Source organism: Motacilla alba, chromosome 1 (assembly GCF_015832195.1).
Source record: "Motacilla alba alba isolate MOTALB_02 chromosome 1, Motacilla_alba_V1.0_pri, whole genome shotgun sequence".
NCBI lineage: Eukaryota > Metazoa > Chordata > Aves > Passeriformes > Motacillidae > Motacilla > Motacilla alba.
In genome coordinates, this window is record NC_052016.1 from 87241221 (window position 1) to 87253400 (window position 12180).

Consider the following 12180-nt stretch of genomic DNA (forward strand, 5'->3'; position numbering starts at 1 on the left):
TTCCAAACCATACCTGTAAAGATGGGTTCTTTTTATGCCATTGTTTTTTGTGCCCATAATGAGAGAAAACTCCATGTGCAAATTCTGTCCTGTCACCATAGGATCTGTTTTTGACCGTGGTGGAAGACCAAGAGTTTGGACCCTTTGAAATCAGTTTTGGTTACAGTTTACTTTGTTATTGGAAAGTTCTGTGTTAATGAGACTGGCAGACGCATGGAAAATGTACAGTTTTCCATACACAAAAACCCAAAGATTTGGGAAAATTTCTTAATTATATCTTACCTAACTTTTATGTTGTCCTCAAGGTTTTAATCACAACTTCTGATGTGTTTTTAATGGCTCTCTTTCCTACCTAAATAGAAAAATCATGTTCAAATAAAACCTAGTCTGTGCTACTGCATAGTAATTTTAACTGCTTTCTTGCTGCTGGAGAAATTACAGACTTTTGACTTTTATTTTTTTTCTCCTAGAGATCAGTGCAGCATTCATCTTAATATCTTATGGGTACAGAAGAGTGTTCCAGTAGACAGCAGGACATAAATTACAGATGTGAAGCATGCTCACAGGCATATGGGTCTTATGTTAGCAGCCTGTTCAAAGAATTAAGAAGTGAGGATCCAAGACAGCCCAGATGTTACAAATTTCCATCAGTGGTCACTGCAGCATGAAATCTCATGTGATTTTCACTTTTTGCAATCCTTCAAGGTGAGTTATATAACAAACTTCATAAATTATTATTATCAGGACAGGTTTAATGAGTGATTATCAGGGAAATGGAAGGATTAATTAACTTGAAATGTTCTTGCAGAGTAGCAAATATTATGTGGAAAGAAGGTCTCAGCTACTAAGCAAGTGGTCATCCTACTGCTCCAATGACCTAATTGGGCAGTTGATAACTCTTAGGCAAAAAATGGGCCTTACACACTTCACTCTTAAATTTTTGACTTTATTTTGCCTAAAGACAGCTGTTAAAACTGATCTTCAGAATCCATGTGAGTAACCTGAAGTTTTTTCTTTCTGAACTGAAACAATTTAGGAGAACATTGAGTCCCTAATTTTCTATTTCTAATTCAGAAATGTTAGCACTTTCATGAAAAAACACATTTGAAGGTCTGTGGAAGCATTTGAATATTATATGCTAAAATACCTCTTTCCCATCAACAATTTTCTTGGCTGGGAGCATAATTTTTTTCTTACTTCTTATGAAGTCTGAAAACCATGATGAACAGAATGGCTATGGATGCTTAATAAAGGTCACTCTACTCATTGATACCCTAAAGAGTGTTTGTATTAAAAGGCCAATCACAAACATCAAACAAATAAAATGGAAATTAAAACTGTATGTTCTGTTTTTTAATTTATCTCTATTGCAATGTCACGTCGAGAACACAAAAGCCTGAAAGATCTAGTAGAAAATGTATTTGGTTCACGGCTCATAAAGCATAAGAGAATAAGGAACTAGAAATTCAAGAGAGATTGCTCTTATTATCTTGCTGTTCCCAGCTGTAGAAGTAACAGGTAGAACAGGTGTTCTTGCAGAGTAAAGCCATGGTGCTGTGGTTGATTTTTCTTGTTACCACAAGCACACACCAGATACACAAGACTACTACATGCTGCAAAAGATATAAACATCAAAGTCATGGCAGAACTCTTTGAGGACTTTAACATATGCTTATAATTAAAATATACTTTTAGAGCCTATGATAAACAACGCTTGCAATATTTCTTTGGACTAAGTATTAGCTGGGATACCCTTCAGTCTCCTCCTTGCCTTTACAGAAATGTGGGATGAAGAGAATATAAGCACTTGGGTCTTAAGCAGTTTTAGTCTGTATTTCACAGCAGAAGCAAATTTCTTTACCTCTGTCAGTCCAATATTGTAACTCGCTGCGCATACAAAATCAATAGAAATAGCTCTCCTCTACTCAAACCTAGATATTATTTGCAAAGCTAAGAGAAGATTCCCCCTCATGAAAAGAAAATTTTGCTGGGTGAACTAAAACCAAGAAGCAAATTCAAACAGCAAGGGAATAGAGAGACTGAAATATGCCTCTGGTTTCATAGATTTAAGAGAAACGTAAATTCTTTGCAAGGTTTTGAATAAAAATATTCCATTTTTAATGTTTAGAGTTTTTGTTACTTTCTGAAGTATATATAGATTGAAAAAACTTTGGTTTTGTTAAACTAATATTTCTGAGCTCAACTTTGAGATACAAATGCTTCAGGCACCCTATACTTGTATAAGTTAAGAGAAGAAAACTTTTGAGAAGAAAAATCTACCAAGTACAGCAAGATTACTGTTCTGCAAGAGCTTGCATATCTACAAAACTGGTTTTGCATAGATGAATAGGGGTACTCTTATAACTGCTTGCAAATTCAAAGCCTGTGATGGGAATAAACAGTTAATTGAAATGTAGGTTTGAATGTAATTCCTCTTTTAAATATTAAATTCTATTGTGTTTGCTTGTAGAAAATAGTGCTTTTATCATCACAGTCCTGATTAAATGAACAAGAGCTAAAATGAATAATATTTAAAATTATGAAACATTTTCTAATAATTATTTCTATTTCAGCAGCTCATTGAAGAAGTCTGTAATAATTTTTTGCCCACTAACTGTATGTTTTTACTACCAGCATATTTAGCTGTACATATTTTTTTTCTCATGGGATTTCTTCCAGTTTTAATGGATGAATTTGGTTCTGTTGAAATCATGCTTGGAGACAGTAAACCTGTGCTCTTGAAGACTTATGCTTAATGACAGATTTGCTGCTTGTCAGTTTTGATAACTGGAAAATTATCATTGTTTTTTCATCTGAATTTTTGTCACTAAATAGGTCTTACACAAATATCTTTTGCTTTTATTGCTTGTTGTAAAGATGGTGAATAAAGTCTAGGTGATGCAATAATTTTCTGGAAAAAAAACCTGAAAAAAAGAAGAAGGTAAACAAATATTTTGATTATTTAATATTTAATATGTGAGATGTTTGCATTTTTACAGAAATTTTAACTCATTAAAGCATAGAATAGCTGTGCTTGAAAGGGACCTTGAAAAATAATCTACTTCAACCCTTAAACACCATTATTTTCAGTAGATTGCAAAATTGGAATTGTAATTAAAAGTCTGGTTTTTTTTTAACATTTTACTTAAAAGAGAGTTATGTGTGAAGTAATCTGTTTTCTTTCCTATTACCAAAGAAGTGTATGAAAGAAGAAAATTACATGAAAATTAGTAAATATGTACACCAAACTTGGACAGAGCTTCAGCTATGGAATGTATGGTTAAACAAAATGCACGGAATGAAAAGACTTTACATTCACTTTGCAAAGTGATTTTTCAGCCAGAACTCATGATGACTGAATTTTTGTTTGATGGAGAACTACTGTCACTTGGTTCCTCTGTCCTTCTTTATATGACAGCAGCTCTGATCCAGAAAGGAGGTCTCTAACCTTAGCTCTGAGGAGGACTGAGAACACCATTTGGGTAATCCCTACTCCAAGATTTCCTACCCAGATTAGCATAGAGTTGAGACATTTGCAAGTTCTTGACTTGAGAATTTCTGGTCAGGCTTTGAGTACAAAGAACAGCAGAGAGAAAACTTTGGTGTTCAGACTTGGACTAAGCAAAGTATCTTTAATAAAAAATCTTCTGATTTTATTTTTTACCTTCTGAAGTCCTACAGTGTAATGAAATTCATATTCTGCTACAATAAATATTGAAACTAGATCCTACTATAAAACATGTTGATATGAAAATGCATAAGAATATGTGGTAATATTTGTAAAGGTTGCCATCAAAACAGCAACATGTGGACTTCTGGAAAGTTTAATTAACCTTTGGTGTTGTTAAAGTTACTACTTAGCTCAGCCACACTGAGGAGATTATCTGGCAAAGAAGTTGGAAAGCTGATGATTTGAGCACAGGCATGCAATTATTCTCACTGGTAGATTATGCGCTGATGGGATCCAATTATATGCCAACCAAGCCTCTCTGAATCATCAAAGAAGAAATGTTAAAAATTCCCTTGGCTCCAAAGCATGATCTCTGCTGCCATATGTCAGAGCTGCTCTCTGACTAATGCAGGTCCCTGGAAGACAAGTCTTTCTGATCCTTGCAATATCACCTCTCAGAGCATCCTAGGGGATTAAGTGAAAGTACAGGCCACTTCTCTGGAGTGCATGTATTAATATGCCTGTTACTGTGACATTATTCCAGTAGCCTGTTTTATTTAAAGATTACCAGACTGTAGGGATGGGATAATCTAGTGTTAGCTAATGACATTGAAATGATGTTTGATACAAGTCAAGGTTAGGTGGAAGAGAACAGAAGTTAAATCTCCAACACACATGAGAGAAAGATGATAGTTTTTATAGATGCAGGGGGGGAAAATGGGCTTAATCTGCTGATTCCATAATCCAAGCTAGAAACCTTCCTTTTTGCTTCGATGTCCACTGCCTGTCAGTGTATGACTGCTGTGAGCAAATAGCTGCATGCTCAGTCCTGTTAGCTGCCTTGGGTGCATCTTTAGAAGAGGACCTGAGTCTGGTAGATTCACATTATTTTAAGTTTTGACCATTTCTTCAAGACTAAATGGAGACTGTTGAGTTCTTTATTTATTCATGGATATTTAACCTTCTCTTTCTGGGGTAACAGGCCCTTGCTGCTTCTGATTTTCTATTATGATAGGATGAAGGCAGTAGAGGTACGGGCCATTCCCATGTTGGCAAATGAAGAACCATTGCTTTTTCAGGGATTTTTTCAATGTCTGGGAAGGTAACGTACCATTTCTGTAGGCAACATTTGCATAATTTTTTCCTTATAATTCACATAAATATATGACTACTGTTTGTCAATACATCAATAACTGTATGAACAGGAAGATAAGACTAATGGCTTGTATGCTGAATGAAACAGTCTCAGGTCCTTTTTGTGGTGGGGTGACTTCCTTTTCACTCCCATAACCCACTCTGTGACAAGTTCTGCCATGAGTCGTTATGCATAGAATTAGATATTCACAGTGATTTAAAGGGACCTGACCCTCATTAGGTCTTACTCCATTGTGTGCTTCAGTATTAAAAAGTATTATTATGAGTGAGTACTACACAGATAAAGTTAGAGAATGATAGCATTATTAAAAAAAATTAAAAATATATATTTTAAGATAAAATCAGTTTGCTAGGTAAGACAGAAATAAATCTGTTCCACTTCCTATCAGAAAATGTCTGTCAGGTCCAGCCAGCAGAAAAATTCACTGACTCTTGATATATAAGAAAAAATGTGTTTCCTTGGTTATTATTCTCACATTTAAGATTAGAAATTAGTGTTTAAGATGTTAGTATCAAAAATTGTTAGATTTTATTCTTATAAAGCTCTAAGACTAGCATTTTTTAAATTCCTGGATAGCATTTGCTTTGAGATCTGCACCAAAAAACCACAACATCAACTCCATATGTAAAAGTTTTGGCCCAGTTATGTATCTGTATACATATATGCCTTTATTGTGTGCCACATTTATTTTTTCTTGATTGATTAAGCATTCAGAAGAATAATAATGAAAATATCAAGGTGGTGAGAAATTTCAGGCTTTTCTTTGAAGAGATCTGAAAGGAATATTAACAATATACACATAGAAGTTTGAATTGAGTTTAACTTTCATTAAGATGCTTCTACTTTCCTTTCTCTGTTGAAGAATTTGGGTACTGTCCAGATTTTCTCTTCTTATTTAAGCATTCTTACACAGAACCTGAAACCCCGTTGGGGAACAGAAAGGGAATGCCGGCGTCTGGATATACATCCTGTGGAAACCTGTCTTCCTTGGTTGTGACAGTAGAGAGAGAAATATTCCCTGAATGAATTTGGGCTATGCTGGAATACAAGTATTTTCTCATACTCTTTTAAATAGAAAATATAATAAAAATATAAATATAGATAACTGTGAATTTTATAGACCTATGGTGTAGACTGAAATGGAAAAAGTCACCTTAATTCTGTATGTACAATGCAAATTTGAACAGAAGTTGAAATGGCTTAATTAACTCTTCTTCTAACCCTCTTGATTTAATTAGCATTAGATCATGCATTAATTCATCTAAATATTGTTTACATCTGTATTGTAAACTCAGCAGTTTTAATACATATGCATATCACCTGTAACATATACAATAATAGAAGGACATCAGAAAACTTGTGATTAAAATGCTTATATTTCACTGATTAATAATATAAAAAGTCAAAACAAAAATTCAATTCATGCTTAAACCCCCAAAATTATGGAAATAACATCTGCTGTTTTTCAATCTTGTTTGTGCAGGCAACATGCTTTAATACAATTCTGATTTAATAAAAATAGATTTTTAATACAGTATCTAAACTGTAGGCTCATCTGTTTATAGCATCACTTTTGCTGCAAGCATGTAGCTATAAAAAATAGTATAATCAGATTGTCAGTGTTCTAGACAGTCACAGAAATTATGCATTGAAATGCAAAGGTGCAACTTTTGTATATTTTTATTCCTCCAGAGGTTAAGGGACCTCAGAGGGTGCCATTAAGAAGTCAGATCCTATCAGGAGTTAACCACATGATGGTTGTTGAGGAATTACTGAGCAACCCCAATGACTGGAGTGTTGCAGTGCATTAACTGTTAAATAAGTGATAAATGTTCATCTGCTCCATCTGTTTCTCCAAATGTTCATGTAGTAGGCATTGGGATCCTCATCTTGGTTATTTCCTAGGTGCTAAAATAATATAAACAAATTATACAATGTAAAAAAAAATGCTGCTAAATTTCTGTACCTTAAAAATTGATCTTTGTTAACTACTTGTGTTCTTGAAAAACCCTTTAGACTGCTGCTGACAAACAGGCAGGTCATTTGGCTCCAGCTCCCCCAAATATTTGTCCTACTCCTCTCATAGTTTCCCACGTATCCCAAGATGTTTAAATAATCACTCAGCAGTTCCACACTGAACAGCTCAGTGTTTTTAACTGGTTAGTGGTGCATATTTCTGTCTTTAAATGTAAACTAGCTATTAACAATATCTCTTTAGCTGTTTCTCTAGCAGATCAGGTGTCTCTGCAATGGCAGCTGAATCCCCTAGGTGTGGAAACTCCCCATAGCACTTCATGCAAAGGAGATGGTAAAAATAATTTCTTTCTGTCAGAGTCTTCATTTTGAAACATTAGCAGCAGTACTATAGGAAGGTGAACTGCTCTGATCAATCCATGTGGATTAAAGCAAAATCCTGCTTGCCTCATCAATTTGAATAAAGAGTTTTTGCAAATATGCAGCCCATTACTCAGTTAAAATGCTTTCTCCCTGTTTTGATTTTATTACAAGATTAAAAAAACTTAAAACCTTTCTTACTGAATCCAAGCTTTCCTCCAGGCAATCCTTGTCTATCACTAATCACAATTAGTGTGTTCTTGTTTACTCAATGACAGTTTAAAATAAACTAGCATTTAAAAATAAGCTGTCACATAATTCCTGCTCCAGACTAAGAATAACAAAGGTAAAATAATCAGTTTTATCCCAGGTTCAGGCAGAGGGAATTATTTATTTTTTGGAAGGTGGAAGGTCAAGTAGACTTCTGCTTTTCAGATGGTTTTTGTAGTGGAGTGTCTCACAAACCATACGATCCTTTCATGAATCTTTGTTGTACAACAAAACTCTGTTGAGACTGCATGTGGAACTGACCTTGGAAATGAAGTGTATAAAGGAAAAAAATAATATTCAAAACCTCCTAAATGTATATTAAGTACCTGCATCCCTAAACTTCTCTGAACTGAGGACTTCATGAACTCTTATTAGTTTGAATCTGCAGAAAAATTAAAACATGGACTTCCTTTGCTGAATTTACCACAGCCATGCCTAGATGGGACCTGACAGTACTTCAAAGACTCCAGTGCCACAGTAAGACAGTGCGAATGATAACCCAAAGTGGATCTGGCTTCTAAGGTCTATTTAAGAAGTGAGACAAGAGTTTTACACACCTCCTGCTCCCTTGTCTCAGAGCTCTGACCATTAGATCTTTTCATCCCTTTTTGTCAGGGAGGTCACTGGTAGTCTGAGAATTCTGGTCAGAAAGCTGGGTTGGTTCCTGCTGTGCTGTTGCTCATCACAACCCAGCCTGGTTTTTGGGACCCAAGGGCTCTGGGCATCCCCTGCACTTTTCTCCATGCAGCTCTGGCCTCCAGAAAATTCACCCACTGCTGGGACACTTCCTTCAGTCAAGGCCTTCACTTTCTTTTCAGTCCCCAAAATCCTCTGTTTTCTCAACTTGAATATTGTGTGTGGGGAAGCACAGTCCATGATCAGCCTTCTAATTTTTAATTTTGCTTCCTTGTCTCTTTACCAACTAGAGGATTCAGCATGTGCTACTCTGGTTCACTACAGGTTTTATGAAGAGTAATAGAGGGAGTAGCAGATTTCTGCATGAATACTCAGAAGTTCAGTCTGAGACATCATGTCACACCCACCTCCACTCCAATTATCTGCCATCTGTTTGCAGTTGCAACCTAAGCTACTTCTTTCTCTACCTGCACGATCTTTATCTCTGCACTTGGGTGACATGTGACATGAGAATACTATCACCAGCGCTTAATTCCCAGGAGAACTGAGCTTTCAGCAGCAATCCAGGACTCCAATCACCTGTCTGCATGGTTTGCTTTGGACTTGGGGTCTCTTCACTAGCCCCAGATCCTAATAATCTTGTCATGTACCACATTCTAAAGATAACCAGCTAAACTCCCACTAGATCTTCCTTACTGCTTGTTTCCTGTTTTTTCTCCACATTCAAGTACCTTTTATTGATTTTTCCTACAGGCAACATCACAGGGTAATGCATTACAACTCAAGCCTGGAGACTTCTGCTGAATTTTTAGCAGTATTACAAGGTTCCAGTGGGGCTCCCCTGCCCCTCTGCAACTCAGTTCCACATTTGCCAAATTCATATAATACTCTTTGCAGTTAAGCAGTGTGCAGAGAGGAGGGAATTATAAAGGATGAAAAACACAAGCACACTTTGGGGTTTATTTTTGAGCTTTATTGCGATGTTTTGAAGAATTCTGAGCATGTTTTATTGTTAGCCTTTTAGAGAGAGTAGCTGAAAACAATGTTAGCAAGTAAACATGTGAAGAAGTACATGCTTTTTCACTGAGGGCTTATAAACCAGCTTGAAATGCTAAGATCCTCTCTTCCAGCTCCCCAGATATCTTTGTATCTTCACTGTGTTCCAAATACCATCTGCTGCTGCTTATTTGCCTCATCATTGAAATGTAAACTGAAATTCCTCCACACTGGCACAAGTGCACGCTGAAGAAATATCTTCTTCTATTGGAGAAAAATAAAACTAGACCCACAGTACCATAGCAGTTATGGGATGTTAAATATTCATGGTGACCCGTGAGAAGTTATTTTCTAAACTTTGTAAGGAAATAAACACAACTCCCTTTTTTTTTTTTTTTTTTTTTTGCATTGGCTTACTTCACTGTTACGGCTTCCACAAACTGAGTGGAATAATTCTTAACAGGGGAAATTCAGTGTAATGAACACATTAACTCTGTTTTGCTAAAGATTAAATATGGTTTCTCTCATGGCCAGGCAGCAGGCTCTATTTGTGGAAAGCTTCTGCACTCTCAGGCTGCTGAGAACTTCCTCCATGCAGCCGACCAGAGAGCCAAACAGCTTCTCACTTTTGGGCTCCAGGCACTTTAAACCTATGGTGTTCATGAAGCACAAAATGCACAAAGTGCATTTTGATGTCAGGCTGACTCTAAGTGGAAGATTTCGGTTAGCTCAGCAAACATTTTGATTATAGTTCGGTGTTCCGATTTTGAATAAAAGGGCCTAGAAAAGATCTTCTGATGCTTGGGAAATGGCAACTTTGAAACCAACTGCACTGTAAATCAGCATTGCATAAGTGTAACTGGGCTATGAAGATAGGTTTCTTCTGCTGAAACAGCATAATTTCTGTGACCAGTTGAGCTAGGTAGAAGAGGGAAAGTGGTCCAAGACTGGGCTGGATTACTTCTGTTATCCCTCAGGTGCTGGAGCTTTTTGGTGTCTAAGCTGCCCAGCACATGTCAAGGAGGCTGTTTACTCACTGGTGGCATAGGACATTTAAACTGAGGCTTACAAATTTAGAATTGGAAACTGCTAAGTGTTAAATACATGTGGGAAAGCGAGATTTTCTTTTCTTCTGTTCTCTTTTTGGGTTCTTGTTTATCACCTTTATGCTTTTCTCTGAAATTTTATGAGATAAAACTAGATTTTTAATTGCAGCTGGAATGTTCTGGTATTTTAAAACTCTGTATATAAACACTTGAAAAAGAACAGCAATAATGAAAAACATCAGTAGTAAAATACTTAGACAATAATACTTAGCCAATAATACTCGATTATTATATGTATAATATGCATATATATGTATATATATATCTGTATGTATAATATAGATCTATATAGATCTATATGTATAATATAGATCTATACATATGATTTATACATCTACTGGCTTTTGTTTGAATAAAGAATGTGGGACATTTATAAGTTGATCTGAAAAGTGATAGCAGTTCCCCTGTTGCTTATTCATCTGTAGAAGTTGTAACCCAGTTTCACTGAGTATGTCCTAAAACTTTTGACTGAGCTGCATTTTGTGGATTGGATTTGGGATAGTAGCTTCACATACCTTAGGAATATTAAACTGATAAAATAATGCCAGGTCTTCTTATTTTATTTCCTATATTTTAATGTGAAATTGGCACTATAATTAGATAATTTGAAAATTTAATAGAACTTTCTTCCATGAATTGATACAGACAGATCAGAGTGACAGCTCTGAGTCAGGAGATGAAATATAAAAGGGATAGTGTAAACTACAAGAGTCACTGTCTAACAGCAATTTTCAGTGTTCTTGTAATAGGGACTGTCAAATAATTACACATTGCCTAGGGAGAATTCATCAGCTTGGTGCAACAAATAATAAAGCACATTATCATGATAAGCTCATGAATTAAGTTAGAATCTCAAAAAGTACAGAAGTTCAGTAATTCTTCTAGGAAATTCAATCTGCATTAGTAATTTCACCAAAATTAGGGCATGTAATAGGTCCCCTATTGCAGAATAATGGAATTGTCTCTAATAAAAAATAGAGGTTTGATTGTAGAGTGAGATGGCAGACTTTCATTGTTTTGGCTGTAATAAAGACAGATGCATGACATTATGTATTTAAAAAGATCATTTCTACCCACTAAAACAGTACATATTATATATGATATACATAGCAGCAGATTGATAGATTGCTGGGAAGACATAAAGAATGTCAGTTTGCATTAACACAATAGCATTACTTCAAATGGCCCCTTCCAATGTAAATGAGATAATATTCCTGGCTCTCAATCTGCTATATTTAAGCTGGGAAAGACACATTTATTCTTTTACATGCATTAGCACAATTTCCACTATAGTCAATGGGCCAAATTGCTCTTAAACACAGTTGTCCAACACCATCTATTTCAGTGTAGTGACAGCAGAATTTAGCCTGCTGGCTTGTCTGATGAAGTGACTTTCCTGCTATTTGCAGGCCAGACGAGCTGGCTTGTCCATTAGACCCGTGGCCATTACACTTGTACAGTGCTCCATAATTCTTTTGATCAATTAAGAAATAAAAGTGCTCCTGAAATTTAGTTTGCTGTACCTTTATAGGTTTTTTTTTTACTATAATGAATCCTGAGTAGTGTAATTATCTTTAGAAGAGGTACTGAATAAAGCTACCGATTTAAAATATTGAACAAAGTATAGATTTGTGGCCAAAATGTAGCTTGTGAAAGAATTATTCTATCTATCTACCTACCTACCTCACTTGGTATCCTATGAAAATGCTGCTTGTCCCTTAACAGTGTATAGTATTATTTTCTTTAAACTACTTATTAATTTTAAAAAAAAAGACATTACCATTACAAAGCATTAAATGAAAGAGTGTTATATTACAAAAAGCCACAAAACCTGCCATAAGAATGAAAACAAATGTGCATACACATCCAATCAATTATTACTACCAACAGTTGGCTAAAATATAGGCCTTGGTAAAATAGAACTAAACTTATAAAGATTCTAAAACGATAATATTGGAGTTTTCCTTCTGATCAGACTTTAAAAATGACTTTGCCTGTCTAAGAAAAAATTA